This window comes from Lycium barbarum, chromosome 12, assembly GCF_019175385.1.
Source record: "Lycium barbarum isolate Lr01 chromosome 12, ASM1917538v2, whole genome shotgun sequence".
NCBI lineage: Eukaryota > Viridiplantae > Streptophyta > Magnoliopsida > Solanales > Solanaceae > Lycium > Lycium barbarum.
Genome location: NC_083348.1, coordinates 58120147 through 58125863, shown reverse-complemented (window position 1 = coordinate 58125863; position 5717 = coordinate 58120147). Strand labels below are relative to the sequence as shown.

Sequence of the window (5717 nt, the reverse complement as noted above, 5' to 3'; positions counted from 1 at the left end):
CCTCTCCCAATTTTCTTTATCATTAAAACCAAGAAATCATAAGAAGGTTACGTAATCTAAGCTCGGGAATCTCGTGGCAACATCGTATTATCGTGATTATTGCGAAGTAAGGTGAAAGATGGCGGGATCTTGGGTTTGAATCCATCAAGGATCAATTGGAAGTTAATAAAGTAAGATCCTCTTTTCATATCCATGGAATTACATTGATTCGAAATTATATTCGTTAGATTATAACGTATTTAGTGAATTGAGCAAAAAACGATAAACCTTGTATTGAATTATGGTTGATTGCACGAATTATTGGTTGAATTGAATTTGATGTTATTGATATTGGGTTGGTTTTTGTTGTTGTAAATTTGGGATGTAGTAGAAATACAGGAAATGCTGCCCGAATTCTCGTAACCCTAATCATCCTTCGATATACGACTTATCTAAGTTGATGTATGAACATGATGGAATATGATTAAGGATATATCTTTCAATATAGATTCGGGTGAAAGGCGAGCATCGGGATAAGGGATTCTTTCGAGTGGCAGCTTGACAAATAAGGTATGTAAGGTGTTTGTTTCCCTCTTTCTTTGGCACGAATCCAACTAGACCATGAACACAAGCGTTCCATAACAATTCACTCCAATAATATATCGCTTCGTATAGATTTGTTGACACCTAATTTTTGACCTCCCATAATTTATTTTAATTACCCAGAATCCTTGAATATTAAATGGAATGAAATACGTATCTTTAGAAGTAAAAAAGATTTTATAAAATTATTTAGGTAATATTTTACCATTCTTATTTGGTAAAATAATTTTTATAATGTTATAAATAATTTGGAAATTAATCAAGCAAATATTTTAAAATAATTATTTGTTTAATTTCTAAAATTAGCAGAAAGCAATTAGCAAGTATTTTACTCCGTTTAAATTCAAGGAATTGGATTAATTAAAGGAATTAATCATTTTTACCCCTCAGTTCTTAAATTTTGCATATTCAAATTATTAGATTTTTGTCACAATTAATTGAGTATTTAATTGTGATAAATTCTATAAATTGTTCACTATACGGTTAATAAGGGCTACAATTGAAATAATTAATTGTTAGTTCAAACGTGGCCTTAATTTAAATAGCCAAATTCATGGTACTAGCTTAATTAAGGTCATTCCTGCAAATTAGCTTTTAATTTGGTCAAATTGGTTTATTATCAAGTCATAATTGAAGTATCCAATTAACGGACATTACTTCAATGTGGCTACTTATTTAAATTTGCATGTATGCCCTCCCTGTATACATGTATACACGAATACTCATGTGTATACATATACATATGTGTATATCATGTATACATATCTATCAAACCAGGCCCCTCATAATTCCTTCAAAATTTGGCCGAGCCCAACCCATTAAGGGATTGACCCGGCCCACTTCGTTATTAAGAAGTAATACTCCTCTCCTCTCCCTGATTTTCACGCCGAACGACCCTTAAGAGAGGAGAAAGGGCTTCCTTTGAAGGAAACCCCAGCCTCCGCGGTCTTCTCACCTCTGTCTCTCCTTGTCATCATTGTTTATGGGAAAGGTGACAGTGTGCTTTTGCTTTACGCAGTGTACGCTCAACCATTTCGGGTAAAGCAATTAATGCTTCACCCTCTCTCCACCAAAACACCTCCAAACAGGTATTTCCTTTGCATTTTTGTATGCTTTTTCTGAGAATCAAAAGGGCAACGAGTACAAAACCTTAATGGTTCTTGCCTCACTCGATTTTGAATCCATGAATCCCATTGGTTTGATTGAAACAATGAGGATCCATTGAGATTCGATAAAATCTGACCCTTTATTTGTTTTTCACACTCAATCCACACCGCAAAATGACGATTGTGAGGAAACAAGTCCAAAAATTGGATTTGTCCCACATCGGTGCGATTAGAGTTTGGGGATTTTAGGAGTTTCTATATAAGGGACCCTAAGTTACATTGCTGGACACACTTGGACACTAAAAATCGTCAGATAGTCTATTACATTCGAAATACCTAAGTTTTCTGAGCAATTTGCTTCAAAACTTTAAGAGTTTGAGTTAGTTTTAAAATTTAAAAGTTTTGTTCTTTTTTTTTTTTTTTTTGTAGGTTCTGTGGTTTGTGAATTTGGGGTTTGAGGAGCAAAAGAGGTCTCAAAGTCCAAGTCTCGATCAAAGGCTGCGCACGAGAAAGGTAATTCTCTTACCCTTGTTTATTTTTTTGCCCTTTTTTTGGTGTTTATATGTAATCTATGTGTTAGTTATGTGTGGTTTTGGTTAAGTCTGTTTTATATGCTGTTGAAGTTAAGTAGACTGATTAGATTGGTTATTAGGTAAATATAATTTAGGTGTCATTAGCTTTAAAACTTGTTTGCTAAGTGTGTGTTTGGTTTAACTCCTACCTATTACTTTCTTAAGTACATGATGTAAACCCGTTTATGATTCTGTTAATTCAGTTGTTGTGTAGTGAAATTCTACACCCTGATTAAAGGAGATAATTACAATTGTTTTTAAAAAAAAAACAAGAAAGACTAAACATGTTAAGTTAAGTGTTCAAGCCCTTTTGGTTTATGTTATCTATCCTGTTAAGCTAGTCATGTTCAAAGGTGTTTAGATACCACTTGATCAATCTGAATCTCATTAGAATAAGATCTAATAAGGACTATTATCATGCTCATTTTTCTATGTGTTGTTTAGAAGAATGGTGTTAATCCTTGCTTGTTCTCTAAATCTTGTGTTTGTTTGTTGACTGCCATGACATCTGCTAAGTATTATGTCCAGTCCTGACCTAGAAGTTTGCTAGTCATGCTAATATAGTTGAAATTTGGTTATGATTGGATGTCCTATTGATTATCTATGGCAAATCTGGACCAACGGGTGTTGAACTTGATCAATATGGTTACATACACATAAGTTTTCTTATTTGACACCAGGATCAGTGTGCCCAACTCTCTGTCTGGGTTTAACTAACATGAGAGTTGGTTTTAACTGCCTGAGATATGTCTGTACATGTTTAAGCTAAGTATGGAGTCCCTTGTGACCTATGTGTGCTTGATGCTTTAGAATGATTTCTCTGTGGTGTGTGCTAGAGTCAAGTGTTGGTCTAACAATGTGTTACTGAGGGTAAATGGAACCTTTGTGCTTATTGGACCTGAAGCTATAACTGTTGAAGCTAGAAATAACATTTACATGACTTTAGAGAGGAATCAGACCCTCTATATGTTGCCCTTAATGACTCTGTTTTCAAACTATGAGGCTGGTATTACTTGGTTTGTTGTTGGTTTTTGATATTACAAGTCTCATATTGCATTCTAAAAAGCTAAAGGCATTTTAAAACTTAGTTTAGCACCTGTGGACCTACATTGATGCTTTGTTAAGTCTTGATGTTTGAAGTCCCTTATTGGCAAAACCTGTAGTTATGTGTTGTGTGGCCTTATATGTGACTCTATATGCTTGCTTAATTATCTATGACCCTATATGTTTGCTTCCCTCTGTTGTAACTGAGTGTAAAACATGGACCTAAGTGTAGTTTGAGGTTAGTATATGAACATAAGTATTGAAAGGTTAAGTTAAAAGGAGGCTGGGACTTAGCATATGAATGAATATGAGTGTGACTTATCTAGGATCAAAGTAAAAGGGGATAATGCTTGGAGTTTCTAGCTAACTCAACCCAAACTCTCTATTCTAGGTTGCTGGGGTTCCCTCATAGGAGTTCATATTCTATGGGACCCTTAAAATATTAAAAACAAGTGGAAATGTCTGTCCTTACAATCTGAGTCCCCTTTTAAAGAAATAAAATGATTAAATTGGTGTGCAATATTTCACCTTTAAATAGTATACTCCAAAACTGTTGATCTTGGATCTGGGCACACTATGTACACTGTTTGGTTTCATTTTTTGTGTGTTACCTCCTTTTTCTTTGATTTTGTCTGCCTTTGTCTAAATAAAAGTCCAAAGATATTGAAGGTCTTAATCTGTTTTTTTTTTTCTTACTGTTTTCCCTGGGATTGATTGATATGGTATACAATGGGATATGCCCAGATATACAAAGTTTATCCAGTTCTGTAAACATGCAAATGTATAGAATTTGGTATATTTAGTATATGGTAGGTATATCACTTATGTAAGCCGTAAAATGTTGGCTTTGTTTTTAATGCCTTGTCTCAGCTTTGGGCCTATCTTCTGTGTTTTGGGCCGTGGTTTCTTTCGTTATCATTTAGTCTTTATTTGGGCCATTGTTATCTTGAATTGGGCCTGTTAATTCCTCTGAATCTTCTTTTATTTATATGACTTTGGTTTGGGTTTCTTGCATTAGTTATGTATTAGTGAACATGTTTTGCCATTATAATCTGTTTGTAGTAAATAAATGATTAATTCCCAAACATTCGTCTAATCTCATCCTTTCCTTTGTGTTTGCATGTGATACCCCCACGAGCCATTTGGGCCACCTCTTTGCATTTGGAAACCTGTTGGGCCTGAGGCCTAACTACTCCTATTTATTGATCGAGTCCGCATAAATAAGGGAAGCAAATATGATGAAGGCCATCCATGGGTGAAAATGGAGGCTGGTGGGTTTGGTAGGCCCACCAGCTTAATTTTCTTTCTTTTCAATCTAGTTGTATATCATATATGTATATGTATATGTAAATACTCATGTAAAATATTAAACCCTTATGCGTGTAGAACTAGGAAAAACACGTACTATTTAGGAAAGTTGTCAAATGATTTTCAAAGGAAAACTCTGATGATAATTATTTTTCATAAGGTGGGAATTTAACAATAAGTTTTGGGTCTAAAAACTATTTTAAAGGTAAAGGTTAAGCACAAAGAATGAAGAGCGGGATTTGGTTAATTTTAAAATTAAACAAGGCAGAATCTTCCTTCAAATGTTAAGCAACAGATTTTTGGGCCTCAAACCTGTGATAAACACCGGATAAGCATGTTTTTTTTTAGAATTGGTTTAAAGGAACGGCTTGTTTAAAAAATGTGTAGCTGGTTGTGTATCAAAAACAAGTTTTGGACTTGAACTAATCTGGATAATTTTGAGAATTGGATCTGGACTTGAATGAATTTCTGAGAAAAAAATAAATAATAAAGGCTAGTTTGGGGCCTAGAGGCCCAGTACAGATTTTGGACAAAAAGGAAGAGAAACTTGTTGGGTCAGTTTGAGATTGGGACGGTCTGGACTTAAGAGTATGGATGACCTTATGAGCTTCAATTAAAAGGATTTAGACCTAAGCAAAGTTATATTTACTTATTACTACTATATATAAGGGGCAATGTAATGAGGTTTATAGTACTTAGTTACATTGTAACTATTTGGTTGCCCCAACTAAATTGGTTTGCTCTTTCAAATTGTCCTTAGAGTTGCTATTTATTACTTCATGTATAAAGGTATATTCCAATAAATCAAGATACTTTGAAATCTTTTTTGATAGCATATTTTTTTTCTCTGTCTTATTTTTGCCCCTACTTTATTCCATTTTTACTTAGGTTGACACAATCAATTTGGTCAATATAATCAATTTTGAGCCCTTTAAAAATGCTAAACTTTTTGTTAATAGTGATGATGTCATCTAATAAAAATAACTATGCACAAAGATAATCTAAAATGGTGATGATAATAACTTTGAAGAACTCATTTGGTACCGGAAGAGTACTCTATCGATTAAATTTTTTTTAGTAATTCTTAAATTATCATTAAATTTCT

General features: G+C 33.8%; 1 long non-coding RNA gene across 1 annotated transcript; it reads left to right on the top strand.

The window, feature by feature from the left end:
- Positions 1 to 1479: 1479 nt before the first annotated feature.
- LOC132623332 (uncharacterized) lies at positions 1480 to 5434 on the top strand. Its single transcript, XR_009576200.1, has 2 exons — positions 1480 to 1670; positions 2118 to 5434. It is a non-coding gene; the product is annotated as an uncharacterized LOC132623332 (long non-coding RNA).
- Positions 5435 to 5717: the final 283 nt, after the last annotated feature.